This window comes from Bos javanicus, chromosome 7 (assembly GCF_032452875.1).
Source record: "Bos javanicus breed banteng chromosome 7, ARS-OSU_banteng_1.0, whole genome shotgun sequence".
In the NCBI taxonomy this organism is placed as follows: Eukaryota; Metazoa; Chordata; class Mammalia; order Artiodactyla; family Bovidae; genus Bos; species Bos javanicus.
The window spans coordinates 94,943,880-94,959,906 of NC_083874.1; the positions used below are offsets into that span (position 1 = coordinate 94,943,880).

The 16,027-nt window shown below is 40.6% G+C and overlaps 1 long non-coding RNA gene across 2 annotated transcripts in view; it reads left to right on the forward strand.

Annotated features, from left to right (window-relative positions):
* Positions 1-16,027, forward strand: part of LOC133251693 (uncharacterized) — a 690,054-nt gene that overhangs the window by 95,720 nt on the left and 578,307 nt on the right. The gene's annotated exons all lie outside the window — the stretch shown is intronic.

Below are 16,027 nucleotides of genomic sequence, written 5' to 3' on the forward strand. Positions count from 1 at the left end.
ACGGGGGAGCCTGGTGGGCTGCCGTCTATAGGGTTGCACAGAGTCAGACACGACTGAAGTGACTTAGCAGCAGCAGAGGGAATAAGTGAATAGCAACATATGTAGGTCTTAAAAGCACAGTATTCATGGCAACAGTGGGAAAGAGAACACAATCTATTGAATAATACAGTTATTTATGTTGCTTAAAAATACATGAACACTGGAGCTTTGACCTGCTGCTATAAGAAGTGTAAGGTGGTATAACCATTTGGGAAAACTTTTGGACAAAAGCATGCCTTACTTCCGAATAAATTCATCTTCTAGGTATATATACATGCATGCCTATGTGCTCCAGACATATCTGAGAGTTTTTATAGCAACACCATTTATACTAGTCCCAAACTAGAAACCAGTCACCCAAGTGTCCATCAGCTAGAAGAATGGGTAAATGAATGACGGTGTAGTTCCATGCTAGAAGACTAACTGAATATAGTATTCACTGGAATACTGTACGGTCATGAGAATGAATAAATGACTGCTCCATGCTGCAACTAGTGAAAGAAGTCTGTTACAATAGGGTACTAACTATATGATTCTATTTACATAGATTTTTAAAATAGACAAAATTAACCTATAATGATTGGAGTCAAGATAGTGACTACCTTTTGGGGAAGGTCAGAGTTATTGGGATGGACTTCTGGTGAACTGCTCATATTTCATTTCTTAATAGGGATGGTAGTTTCATGGATTTTATTGTGAAAATTCACTGAACTGTATATTTATGATGCTCATTTTCTGTTAATATATGCATATTATACTTAAAACTTTTTCTGTAAAAAACTACATGCATGCAAAATAGCATTTATTTAATGAGTAAATGGGGATACAAAGAAAACTCAGTCCCTGCCTTCGTGAAGCTTAATTCTAATAATAAAAATAAATGTAGTAGTAGCAGCAGCAAGTAATACCTAAATAGTGTAGATTATGTTCCAGGTCAGACTGTAAGCATATGAAATAGATACTATTATCATCCCCATTTTAGAGCTTAGGAAATTGAGACACAGGGCTGCCTACTGAAGATCACACTGTAAGTGGTAGAGTGAGAAGGCAAGCCTTGTAACCCTGTCTCTACAGTCTAGCTTTTAACCAGGATGCCCTACTGCCACTCATGCTAGTGAAGGAGAAAGCCAAAAACAGATAGAGATAGGTACAAAAATATCTCAGTTCAGTTCAGTTCAGTTCAGTCGCTCAGTCATGTCTGACTCTTTGTGACCCCATGGACTGCAGCACACCAGGCCTCCCTGTCCATCACCAACTCCTGGAGCCTACTCAAACTCATCCAGTCAGTGATGCCATCCAACCATCTCATCCTCTGTCGTTCCCTTCTCCTCCTGCCTTCAATCTTCCCCAGCATCAAGTGAGGTCTTTTCAGATGAGTCAGCTCTTCTCGGGTGGCAATAACTGCAACTGGGTAAAAGCAGAACACAGAGGCGGAAGGCCATAAGAAGGAATTGCTATTTAAAATAGGAAATTTTTCTCCCTCATGCTTGTCAAAAACAAAGCGATGTTTGGACGAAGACATGAAGGAAATGAGTGCGTCAAATGGACATGTGAGCAACTAGAGTGTTGGGCAGAAAAAAACAGCAAGAACGGATGCCCTGAGGTGCGCATAGTAAGTTCAAGAACTGGCTAGGAGGCCAGAGTGGCTAAAGCAGAATGAGATAGGGAGAGGAAGAGATAAAGTCAGAGCCAGCAGACACCAGATCATGGGTTCCCTTTGGGCCAATGTTTGTATTTATAAAGACACATATAGCCAATCATTTACATAGTAAACAGAGTGTACCTTTGGGAGAAGAGTGGCTGAAGGAACCTTGACCAAAAGAAATAGATACAAGGGAGGGACATAGCACCAGTCTATTAGACCAGAGTATCATGAGTATTATTAACTCAATTCTACACCTGAGTTGTGGGGCAGAGGTGTAGCTTGTTGTAGCTTTTAACCAGAAAGAACTCTATATTCCATCTCCACATCACCATAAATTATCCAAAAATTAAAATGCTGGCACCAAACCTCTTCTTCAGAGAAGAGAGATATACCCTCAGTGTGTTAAGACTTTTCCAATTCTGATGATTCATTCCCATACAGGCGGCAGTATTTATAATGGACGATACTGCCTTTGGCCTGCAATGTGCAAAATACCTCTTTTTCCTTATGACAAAGCATCTTACCAAAAAAGTAATAAGACATAGTTTCTACAAACATATTAACATTAACCTTTTCAAAACTATGTGATTTAATGGCTTAATTTTTTCCTGGAAATGTCAGGTATATTGAAAAACTACATGAATTGATGCCTAAAACATTGTGATTTCTTCAAAACAAATATTCTGCATGCATACCAGTAAACCCCAAGAAGGATCAAGCCTCATTATTTGTATTTAAACTTAAATAGGTTAGTTTTTGCCCAGAAAAAAAGTTTACATTTTTACTGGTAATATGAAAGATGTTGCTTTAGGTTAGAGAGATTTTTAATCAGGCAAATTATTGCAAATTCTGCCTCCCTCTTTATTTTGGGGATCTCAAAACCCAGAAGAGTATCTTTTAAAAAGGAAAATTGTCCTGTAACTATTCAGATGAAGTTATATTTTAAAACATTGCCTCCTGGGAGTTCAGAAGTTGAAGTTTTGACTTTTTCAAGGACTTTCAAAGAAAAAAGGGTAGGAAGAGACCCATCTTCTGTGATTTGACTCTCAGGTGAGCTTCTAGACTTCATAGCTATATTAAAATCTAATTGTAATAAGGGTGGGGACCCTGCATGTTAATTTATGATACATTTATTAATCTGTTCACTATTTATTAATCTGTTCACTGTCTTCTGAATATCAAACACTGTGCTAAGTACCTGGGGTATATTGACAGACACAGGGCTGCCGTCACAGCGCTACAGGCTAGGAGGACAGCAGACGTTAGTCATACAAGCACATATAAAACTGCAAGTGTGACGCGCACCGTGGAGAGGAAACTCATGGTGCAATGAAAGCCTGTGCAGACGACTCTGGGCTAGTCAGGTCGGTTAGGGAAGGCTGCTCTGGAGACACGATGGTTACCTTCTGATCTGAAGGGAGAGGGTAGGAATTTTAACCTGGAGATGGAAGAAAGGAAGAGAGTGAAAAATAGAGGGAAAACCCTAGTGATTAGAGGGAATAGAACTGAAAGTCAGTTCTGGAATTCTTAATTAGAGAAAGGGAGAGTATAGATGAAGGTTATATTCATTCATTCATTTAATTAAAATGTATTGAGTAACTGCTCTGTGCCAAATCTTGTTCTACAGGTTGGAAATATTAAAGAGCTTTTAGTTTGTCATATGAGGAAAGATAAGACATTAAAAAGTTTTAATCATGCAGGGATGGAGGTGGAGTGGTGATGTGATCATATTTGTGTTTGGCAAAGTTAACTAGCTCCAAAATGGAGAATGCATGAGAACAGGCCAGAGAGTATTCTAAGAGGCTCTCCCAGAACTCCAGGGTAGCTTGCATGAGGAAAGTGATGCTGGAGATGACCGGCATCATTGGGTGTAGACAGTTTCGAAACAGTTTAGGAAGCAAAATAGCACATTGTGATAGACTGAGGCGGGCAGAAAGGGAAATGTCAAGGATATGTCTGCGGGTTCTACTTGTATAGCTAGATGGGTTGCATAAGATAGTGGCAATAACAATAATTAGCATTACTAACCTCTTTGATCTGAGTTTTGGGATGGTGAGGGGCTGTGGGTGAAAATTCCTGAGGTGCAGTCTGTAGTCAAAGTGGAGTCCTTTCTCCAACTCACCATCAGTGACCAACAGCAATTGCCTCAAATTTCCACTTTCTTTTTTTCTGGATGGAGTAGACATGTTCTAAGTATGTTAGGACTTCACTGGTGATCCATGTGAACAGCAGACTCTCTCATGAGCTGTGCTGCTTTGGTCATGCAGTGTTGCCAAGAGTCCTTTTCTCTTTAGACACAGTTATCTTCTGAAAAGAGCAGTAAGACATGATTTCCCCAAAGCAAAGAAAGTATCCAATGGAGAGGTAAAGCAAGGAGTGGAGAAGAACCCACCCCAGATTCTCAGTTGGGAGCCAGGTCAGCTCAAAGTCCAGAGCGTGGAGATACGGTCTGTACTGCGGGAGCCTAGGGTGGGGCACGTGGCAGGAGATGAGCCAGAGTGCAGGCTGAGGTGGCATCCCAGAAGACCCTCTGCACTTTACTGAGGTTCGACTTTACCCGAAGGGCAGTGGGGAGACTTTGAAAAGGTTAGGAAAATGTCAGGAGTAAGATTAGATTTGCATTTTAGAAAGATGACTTTATAATAATTTAAGCTGTCATTTTATGAACTTTTTCTGATTAGGTGTTATTTTCACAATAAAAATGATTCTTAAAAAAGGAGAGCTGATTTTTGTCTGTTATATAGACTGGATTAGACTTGCAATGTGAGACAAGATAGAAGGAAGCTCGTTAGAAAGCTATCGCAACAGGAGGTTGCTAAAGTGGAGCAGAGGCTGTGGACTCTGGAGCCAAGAAGACTTGCATTTAGATAGGCCCTGCCTTTGCCACTTCTCCACTGTGTGAGCCTGGGCGGCTGGTTCTCTTCTCTGGGTCTCAGTTTTTCTCATCTGTAAAAATATCGGCAACAGTACATCTGTACCTTCTTTTCCATTTTGCATATTATGTATATTAAGTTCTCAGTATCTAGTATTCCCTGTAAACATAGTTCTTATTTTAATGATGAAAAGAGTCTGAATTAAGGCAGAAGCAATGGGAATGGAGAAGGGAGGAGAGATGACAATGGTGTTAGGTAGGTTGATTGTATAAGCCTCAGGGACTGATGAATGGATGATGGGGAACTGCCACCATACTTCCCAGGGATCCCACTTGGGTAGAATTAGGCAAATAGCGATTCCAGCGTCTTTGAAAGAGAAATCAGGAGGGCCAGGTTACTGGTTTTGGTGGGGGAGGTTGGGAATGAGGGGGATGACGAGCGCAGTGTGAGCCTTGGTTCACACTTGAGATGCCCTGAAGACAGTTGGCTATGTGGGTCTATTTCTCTATGAGGAGGTGGGGCTTCGGAATGGATATTAGGGAGGAACTTGCTAAGGAAAATATGCTGAGCGTGATTAGTAGAAGGCCAGGCTTAGGGTCATGGGGAGCGTGAGCATTTTAAGAGGACAGAAGCAGAATAGGAGACAGGAAATAGGGGGATGGGGAAAGGCAAAATGCCAGAGAGATGAAGAGGAGGAGCAAGAATTATGAGTCAAGAGAGAAGAGAATTTCAGGAGGAAGGCAGTGGTTAATACTGCCAACTGACACAAATAGGTCAGCTAAGGTTTTCATGCAAAGGAAAAAAAAAAGCATTTGATTTAGCAACTTGGGGGTGGAGTGTGAGGGTGGTGTTCCAGTTTTGCCAGAGCCCCTTGAGTAGAGTTGTTAGGGTTGGAATCCAGATTGCAGTCTGTGGAAGAGTAGACAGGAGGTAAGACATGGATATGGGCTGAAATTGTCCTCTGTTCTTTTTATGAGGGGAAAGAGAAAAAGAGGGATGGTAGGGTTTTGTTTGTTGGTTTTAAGAATGAACACTGGGGTGTGCGGGGAAGTAGCCAAACTAGGGAGAGAAAGAAAAGGGCTGATTATGCACCGTGTGGGAGGGGGGGACTTCGCCGGCACAGGTGAAGGAATTAGCCAGAAACCAGAAAAGGGAGCTCACTTCCTCTGGAAAGAGAGGAGAGCTGGCATGGCCGGATGTAGATAAAAATAAATAAAAGCGTGGGATGGAGAGGTGTGAGATGTTGAGGAAGTTCATGCTGATGATCTCAGTAGTCTCTGTGAAGAGAATGGCATTGGCCACAGGGCAAAAAAGGGTAGGATCTTGGTTCTACTGAGCTGTTTGTGGGGTCATGAGCAGTTGGTTGCTCAGTGGTAAAGAATTTGCCTGCAATACAGGAGATGCAGGAGATTTGGTTCAATCCCTGGGTTGGAAAGATCCCTTGGAATAGGAAATGGCAACCCAGTCCATTATTTTTGCCAGGAGAATCCCATAGACCGAGGAGCCTGGCAGGCTACAGTTCCTTGGGGTCTCAAAAATAGTCAGATGGGACTGAGCAACTGAGGCTGAACACTGCTTCTGTCCGGCTCTGGCTCTATAGGGCTCCAGAAGGCACCGTTGAGTAGCACTGCAGATCCTGCGGGCTGGGTGTCCTCTGCTGAAGGTCCTGATCGCAGCCTTGAGGAAAAGGGTTTCCGAAACAAAGGAGCTGAGCGGGGATGGGAGGGCAAGGCTGAGTGCATGCGAGAGCTGACTGGGAGGCAAGGTGGACGGATGCGCTTGGATCCAGAGAATGTGGACCATGGTGGAGTGTGGTGAGGACCGGGGACTGTATGTTTAGGAATTTGAGGCTGTGGTTTTAGCAAAACGCAAACCCTGAGCAGTTAACACCTGTAAACTGAACAGAAGGGTATAGGATGGGGGGTGGGGGGTGGGGCTGTGGTTATCTACATGGCTGGTTTTAGTTAGATGGTCCCTAGCTGGTGGTCCCGTTTTTCTCTTTCCTGAGTGGAGGCAGCAACTTTAAAAAACCGAATTAAAAAAAATGATTTCTGTAATTTGAGGTCTTTGGACAATGGTAACACCAGAAAAGATGATAAAATATTGATGAGACCAAAGCAGTATTTATACAGGCATTACAAAAAGCTTGGGCCATATTCTAAATTAAATTAAAAAAAATCATTACAAGACAATGCATAGGTTATTCTTTCTTCTTTTCCTAAATTGCTTTAAATCTTTTATGTCATATCTTAGTGAGAGAAAATAAAATGGGCTACATGTAGCTACTGAAACTGGATTTTTTACTAAGGCTACTGTGTGTGTATGTGTGTGTTTACCCATCAAGGAGTCCATCTGTGCATTTTTGGAGCACTCGATGTCAAATATTAGTGATAAACAAGATTATGTATTGGAGTTAATATCAGTAGCTAAAACTCTCTTTGCAGTTGACTTTTTAAAATACTAAGAATAAAGTATTGAAATCAAACTGTTCAGAAATTTGTCTTTCAAATAAAAATATCTTTAAAATTCTGGCAGGTGGGCAAAGTAAGCAGCCAGCCTGAGGTTGGAGGTAACAGAATAGTTCTGGAAGGGGCCAGTTATAGCAATAAATGTTTGCTGCCAAGAGCTGTCTTTTAAAAGGAGTGCTTTCCCTTTTCATAAGTTCCCTCCCTTGAACTGGTCTGGTTGCAGGAGGGAGTGGGGAGAGAAATTAAACCTTTTAGGGGAGCCCATCAGTGATTCTTGTGGGTGATGGGGTTAGTGTGATGGAAGTCAGATTTCTTGCCAGAAGTTGACTTGGTGCTATAAAATATGAGGAAGAGTGTGTATAGTACCACTGTTCTTGGCAGCCCAAAATGGAAACACGAAAATGCCGACTATAGGAGAATAGATAAATACACTATGATTAATCCTCACAGTGGAATATTTACTTGCCATCAAAGAAAGTGCAGATAGACATGACACTCGGATGAATCTATCACAAAATGTTGGTGAAAAAAGAAAATCCCCCCAAACTATTTATAGTACAATGCTACTTTTGTAACATTTAAAAACAAGCAAAGGAATAAATAAACACAAAGCTCAGGACAGTGTTTACCCGTGAAGTGGTGAGGCTAGAGGACACACAGGGGATGGCGTGGGGAGAGCACATAAATAGATGTTAGCTGTTAGTATCACTGTGTTAGATGGTGCGTGCGTGTTTATACGTTATCTAAAATAAATAAAAGAAACATGAATGGATTCGTGGAGAAAGTGCATCAGAAACCAAAGAATTGTATGTATTCAGCAGAATGACATCACGGGCAACAAGTATGACCACAACTTGGGCCCTGTTGACAAAATCAGCCCTTCTCACTGGCGAACAAGACTGAAGAGCCCCTTCCCACAGGGCTTTACCTTCTAGTATGAAGATAGTCTGCAAACAAAGAATTTGAGAAAGTAATAAGTTCTTTGAGAGAAAAATAAAACCAAAAACATAATAATATCTCTTTATGTAGGTATGTGTGGGTATGTCTCTAGGCTAGGTGCCCGGAAATGGATTAGTTGGATGGAAGAGTATGTGCATTTAAATTTTTGATAAATACTGCCAAATTGCTCTCCAAAAGAGGTTGATCTAATTTATATTTCTACAACCTTCTTTTCCCACATTTTTGCCAACACTGGTGATTATCGATGATTATCAGTCTTTTGGTTTAGCCAACTGGCAAAATATGGCATCTTATTTTTGCTTCAAACAACCAATTTTTAGATGAGCGTTTGGCAGGAGAGTCATTAGTGAAATGAAGACTCTGCATATTTCTTTTCCATTATTGGTGAAAGAATGGCTGTAGTTGTCAGTCAGTTCAGTTCAGTCGCTCAGTTGTGTCCGACTCTGCGACCCCATGGAATGCAGCACGCCAGGTTTTCTTGTCCATCACCAATTCCCAAAGCCCACTCAAACTCATGTCCATTGAGTTGGTGATGCCATCCGACCATCTCACCTTTCTCAGCATCAGGCTCTTTTCAAATGGGTCAGCTCTTCGCATCAGGTGGCCAAAGTATTAGAATTTCAGCTTCAGCGTCAGTTCTTCCATAAATATTCAGGGCTGATTTCCTTTAGGATGGACTGGTTGGACCTTCTTGCTGTCCAAGGGCTGCAGTTGTATTTGCCTAAAATTTTGGGGGAAACAGTTGTGCTCTGTGTTTAGAGCTATTACTCTCTAATCCATTTGGTCAGAAGTAGTGTTTCCCTAAAACACTTGGAGGGATGGAAACAGGGAGAAGGGAGATTTATTCAATGCTTTTATATGGTATTTTTATGTGGCATTAATGCTTTTAGGTGCTTTCACATGTTCTTTCTTTTAGTTTCTGCTTCATGGCAGCCCTTTGAGGAAGTTGGGAGACTCAGAATTGAAGACTTGCCTTAGTCATGGAGTTAGGAAGTGTTTCAGCTAGCTCTCACTTCATTGCACATACTCCCCACTCCATCCACCCCCCTTAAACCTTACAGAAGATGGCATTAATTTAAGGATTTAGTCCTTTAATGGTTCTATTCCAGTTGTTTCCAACCTTGGCTATATATTGAAATCTCCTGGAGAACCTGAAAAAATACTCACACCTGTGTTCTACTCCCAAAGATTCTGATGTAATTCATCTGAGGTGTACCCTGGACATTACAATTAAAAAAATTACTGTTCAGCCAAGGTTGAAAGCCACTGGTCTAATTCTATGATCTCTTTTTAGACTTGTGTTCATTACCTATAATGCAGTTTTGTGATACTCTTTTGCTATCTTATCTCCTAAAAGTTTTTCAAGTTTGTTTTTTTTTTCGGCTTGAGACTGTTGGAAAAATTCCATAATAGGCTTTGGAATAACTGCAGATATCCTGTTGTGAGATGGGTAGAAAGACTGCATTACTAAATTGGGGTTGGGAATTGCTGAACAAATTATTTCTCAGGTCTTTATTTTGCAGTTTTTAAAAATCAGCAAACCAACTGCAGCATGACATAAGCAGTCTCATCTTGAAGAAGAGTATCAGCAAAATATTAGTATCACAACTTTTTCATGAATATATTTTCATCTGTTACTGAAGATAAAATAGCACAGAACAGAGCTCAAGAAAGGAAATATGTCAGCTACAGTAAATGAAATCTCATTCAAATATTATTCAGTTTTTCTGGGGATATTTACCCACTGCCCTATGAAAGTAATGGCTGCTGCTGCTGCTGCTAAGTCGCTTCAGTCGTGTCACATTCTGTGCGACCCCATAGACAGCAGCCCACCAGGCTCCTCTGTCCCTGGGATTCTCCAGGCAAGAATACTGAAGTGGGTTGCCATTTCCTTCTCTAATGCATGCATGCATGCTAAGTAGCTTCAATCGTGTCTGACTCTATGTGACCTCATGGACAGCAGCCCACCAGGCTCCCCTGTCCATGGGATTCTCTAGGCAAGAATACAGGACTGGGTTGCCATTTCCTTCTCCATATGAAAGTAAAATACCTACTGATGGTCTACCCCATATATGATGAGCTTAGAAGTAAAATCATTTCTCCCATCTGTGATATCAAGATGCTCCCCCCACCTGTAGGACATCTTTAGAAAAGCTAGACATAATTATTTTGGCAACTTAAATGGGAATAATCATGCTTCTTACCTATTCAGTTGTTGTGGTTTATCCTCAATATATGTTGATCTTTGATGCTGATTTTCTTGGTGATGTGGGCTACAGTTATAGGAGGACTGTGTGGAGACTTTAGCAGAGACCTTGTTTTTTTCCTTTCCAAAGCACTTATTATGGTTGTTGCTATTAATATATTCACTTGTAGGTTTTTTCATGTAATTCTGAATATGGAATCCTATTTGATCTCCTCATGTGCTGTGCATGGTAGCATAGGCCAAGCCAGACTTCGTGGACTTTGCTTTTAGTTCCACATCAGTGATTTCCTATAGAACTTTAAGTTATGCTATGTCATAATTTCCTAAATCTATAAAATGGAAATCACAGTTCCCGAAAAGTAAATAATAGACTATATGTGAAAGCGCTTTATGAGATAGTTCAGTACTATTTATTTTTAAGTAGTCCGTTTTCCTTCTAATATCTGTAAAATAAGCTGTTCTTGAATTTGCTCTCTTGTGTGTGATGAGTGTGTAAAATTGGAGTTAAAAGACCTGGTGTGAATCAGGGCAAGTCATTTAGTCTCAGCCTTACTTTCTGTCTTTAAGATGAGAACAGTAGATAGATGCTGCCTCAGGTGGTAGATGGATTAAATACTATCATCAGGATGAAAGTACTTTGTCAAGGGCAAAGCACTTCACAAACATCAGCTAATTCCTCATTTAAATTTGGGTGCATGACCCATCCTTCAAGTCATGTATCTTTTTTCTCTGCACCACGGCCCAGAATCTCAGTGCTACCTCCAGAATTCCCATCTCTCTCCCACCTTACTGCTGCTTCACTAGGTCCTTCCATCAGGGCACCTCCACCTTTTGACCTTTTCTTCTTTCACCTTCATTAGTCCCATCCCTCTCCCACATTATATTGGCATTTTCTTTCCCTAGATTTCACTTTCTTCATTATAAAATTACACTTCTATTAATATAGATTAGGATTACACTTACTTTTTGACAGCTGATTTACTGCTGCTTGTGGCTAGCATTTTAGATGACTAATCTGTTGATTATCCCAAAATAAGCGTTACTCAATTGTGTTGTCCTTTCAGAGCGTATACTGTATTTTAGCAGTGACCAGAGTACCAGAACCCACAGTAATGACAAATATAAATATTTCGGATCTGTGTTAGATCTGACTACATGTTTAGGAATGTGCCTTTTGTTACCATCCAAGGTACTCCTTATAGTCAGCACTCTAACTGGAGTGCTGCTCCGAGATGGAAAAAAAATCCATCCCCCAGCACCCCCCTTTATTTTTGGCCTCACCGAGCCGCTTGTGGAATCTTAGTTCCCCAACTAGGGATCAAACCCAGACCTTAGGCAGTGAAAGCGCAGAGTCCTAACCACTGGATCTCCAGGGAATTGCCTTTTCTGGATTCAGATGAAAAGTTATTTAATAATATCTTGATTATATTTAAATAATTTTAACAACATCATATAATAATATATATTTTAATTCTTTTGTTGAACTTTGATTCAAATGGATGATAAACTTTTAAAATATTATACAAATCTCCTGAAACACATGTGTAACATAACATAACTGTCCTTAAAAAAAAGTTCCAGTCAGTTCTGTTCCTGTCATAATAGTATTTGTAGTCTACGATGTTTCCACCACCCCCAGAGTTTCCTGCTGCTGCTGCTGCTAAGTCGCTTCAGTCTTGTCGGACTCCTAGCAACCCCATGGACTGCAGCCTACCAGGCTCCTCTGTCCATGGGATTTGCCAGACAAGAGTACTGGAGTGGGTTGCCATTGCCTTCTCCTCAGAGTTTCCTAATGTCTCCTTTTTTTAAAAAAAGTCATCATTTTTAGGTGGTTTTTTTTTTTTTTTTTAGCACAGAGTTCCTAAAGTCAGCTGACTTCCCCTAGTCATGTATACCTAACGCAGAGCAATTGATTTTTGAAACTTTTCTGTGAACTCACAGGAAAAGGTAAAAATGAGTAAAAACCAAGCCAAACACTCTGATTACTCTAGAGATTTTTCTTCTTGGGAGTTCTTTATCTTTTGCTTTCTTCTGGGTGTTTTACTAAGTCATAAATTTTAACAACAAATCTTCTACAACTGCTTTGTATAGCTACATCAACACACATACAAATTTGCTTCTAGATAACTAATAAATTTTAAGTTGTTCTTGATAAAAACAACGCCTCCTTCCTTTGGGCTGTGAGACTGCTTGGGCTGAAAGAGATCAAGCGATTATTTAGCCCTGACTCCTGTATTTATTACCAGAAGGGGAACTGGGCTCTAAGGAGGTGACAGTTTAATTGAGTTCACATGATGACTCACTTTATTGGGGAGTTCTTAAGAAAGAGTATTGTTAGGCATATCTATATAAGAGATAAAAAACATCTGAGTTGCATTGGTTTACTCATGAGCTGTTGGCCATTTCATCTTTCAGATGTTATTTAGCCATTCTTCTGTTCTCTTGGTAAGGGGAATAACAGAGGCAGAGTTCCTGCCCTGAGCTTGGAAGTTATAGGTAGGTAGGTAGATAGATAAATAGCTGGTTAGATAGATGTTCAAGGAGGAGTGAAGGAAAGTTAGCCTCTCTTTTTGAAATTTACTTTTCCGGCCTTGTATGGTCTTTGTCAATTCTCAACCTTAGAAAAATGAGATTTTAAAGGGTATGTCTGGGGAGGAGGACCCCAGCATCCCTGAAAGAAGCCTTGGTTGAGGCACTTTCAGGGCAGGGCTGTTCTGGCTCTGTTGTCGAACAGCTCTAATTGTTTGAAAATTTTTCATTATATTGTGTTGAAATAGTCCCTGTAATTTCTACCCACAAATCCTAGTCCTTTCTGGAAAAACTCAGACCCAGTATATTCAGTTGACTTCCTTCCTCCTCATGGAGGCCTCTTGTCTCTGGAGTAACCACTCCCACACCCTTCAGCTTTTCTCCATAGGGCATTATTTTCAGACCTCTGATTGCTATTCTTAGGGCTCAGTCTGGTTTTGAATTGTGTCTTTTAAAATGTGAGGTTGAGAACTGAGTATCTCTCCAGATGTGGTTGTCTCTCCATTATGGAATGTATGGCAGAACCATAACATCTGCTAGCAACTACATTTCTATTAATAGAGACTAAATGCATTTGCTGTCTTGGTAGCTGCCTTTGTACTCTTGACACATATTAAGCTTGAAAACAACTAACTCCCCTGGATATTTTCTGCATGAAATGTTATCATATCAGTTCTCTTCCAGTCGATGTTTGTGCAGTTAAATATTTTGAACTGACGTTTATCTATGTTAGAGGTTATATTATGGTTTCATTGGAGCAAGAGCATCTCAATTCTTGACCTTGTCCTTGATTTAAATTATTTGTGTACTTTCCTTGTAGTAAAAGAATAGTTTTCAGCATTTTGAAGGGAGGGTGTGCTTATTTTTGTTAGAAATACCTAGCAAAAGAAGCACTGTTACTTGACCTTAACATTAAAAAAAAAAAAAAAGCTGTGTATGTATAGTATAGGGTTTATACTACATAGTGAATAGTATGGTGTATTACCCAGACTTCTCCTTCAGAACCAAGTCACTAGTAACTGGGAAAGGGTCCTCTCTGGATGTTGCCCTCAGGCAAAGGTTTATCTCACATAAATCATGCCACCTTCCCAGGGACCGCCTACATACAGTGACTGATCAGGCAGGAGAATGAAGACTCAGTTTCTTTGTTTTGAAGACGAGCCATCCTAGCTCCAGAGATCCCAGGGTGACAGTTGAATCCTTTATTGTGAAGGCACTGAAGTTCAACCTTCTCTCTGTTCACACCTGCTTCTTTGACTCCCTCAAAGGTGTGGATCCCAAATATACTGCAATAGATAGCCCTGTTGTGTGGTCTTACTTAGCTGTGGGCTGTAGCAGGCACTCATATGCCTTATTTTATTTAATCCTTTTATTTAATTTAACCCTGAGAGGTAGCTACATGTCATTCCCAAGTTACATAGGACAAACTGACGCAAGAGAAAGTGAGGTGTGTTGTTGAATGCGTATAAGTGTTAGCACTGACATCGGGATTGGAGGTCCATCATTCTGCCTCTTATTCTACTATGCTTTCAGAGGCTTTCAGAACACAACGTGTGCATGTTTTGCTGGAGGCTTCTAATCTACCCTTAGTTTGAACTGATTATGTGAGACTGTCGATAAGGTCCCCCAAGCAGTACATGGTCCATCCATAAGTTTACCTATAGGAAAGCTAGTCTAGTGGTCATTGTGGTTTGTTCTCTGATGGAGAGAAGGGAGTAATTTTACTTGGTAACTTCTTCAGGGTGGATACCTAGATTTGTGTCTCCTATAGGCCATGAGAATAAAAAAGAAAATGGCAGCCAAGGAACAATAGTTTTTTCTGCTTTGACCCCAGTGTTTCTTGATACTATCGACCAGGTAGTAATTGGAAGCCAGGCTTGGTGTTTCGTTGCCATGAACAATAGTGAATGTTGAATAGAAATTATGTCAGAGAGTGCAGAAAGTTACAGACCCTCATAAACCCAGGGAAGATCTCAAGCTTGTATCTAAGTTTTTTTCTTATTCAAAGCTAATTTTGGTTCTATTATGTAGCAGATAAATTTGGCGTTAGAGTACTGCAGACACCTGTTGAGTGGTGGGCTGATGAATGTAATTGCAGCTCTTATAAAGTTTTCAGTCTTGTACTTTCAGTAAGTTGATAATGATTAAATCGAAAAACTGCTCCTTGGAAGAAAAGCTATGACCAACCTATACAGCATATTAAAAAGCAGAGACATTACTTTGCCAACAAAGGTCCATCTAGTCAAAGCTATGGTTTTTCCAGCAGTCACATATGGATGTGAGGGTGGGACTATAAAGAAAGCTAAGTGCTGAAGAATTGATGCTTTTGAACTGTGGTGTTGGTAAAGACTCTTGAGAGACCCTTGGACTGCAAGGAGATCCAACCAGTCCATTTTAAAGGAAATCAGTCCTGAATATTCATTGGAAGGACTGATGCTGAAGCTGAAACTCCAATACTTTGGCCACTTGATGCGAAAAACTGACTCATTGGAGAAGACCCTGATGCTGGGAAAGATTGAAGGTGGGAGGAGAAGGGGACAACAGAGGATGAGATGGTTGGATGGCATCACCGTCTCAATGGACATGAGTTTGGATAAGTTCTGGGAGTTGGTGATGGACAGGGAGGTCTGGTGTACTGCTGCTGTCCATGGGGTCGCAAAGAGTCAGACACGACTGGGTAACTGAACTGGACTGAACCTTTACTAATTGCAGAATGTGCTTCAAACACTAACCTTGGGGGGCTATCTGCCTATAGCTTATTGCGTTTGTGAAACTTCTCTTCATTTTGCCTGATTTTCACCAGTGATATTTCTCGACTGTGGTTGGTATTATGTGGCCTAGGGGAAAAAAGCCACCTGCTTAACTATTTAAATAGTCATAAGTCTATAGTTTCCTGAAATAACCCAGTCTTACTTTCTTAGAAAGGTGTGAAATTCCCTTTTCTGGGAATTGTTTTTGCTTCTGATTCTTGTCCTCAGTGACATCTATGCTGGTATTTTATTTCCATGCTAAGTAAGGTAAAGTTAAAGCATAACAATTAACAAAAGATTCCACAAAAATATAGCCAGGGGACTTCCCTGGAGGTCCAGTGGATGACTCTGTGTGCTTCCACTGCAGGGGGCATGGGTTTGATCCCTGGTCAGGGAACTAAGATCCCTCATGCTGGTCAAAAAAAAAAAAAATTATATATATATATATATATATATATATATACACACACATATATATACACATATATATAGCCAGACCAGATGACCCCTTTGTTCAACCCCCTTTGTCCTCTTTGCACTGACCGTACATGTTGGTA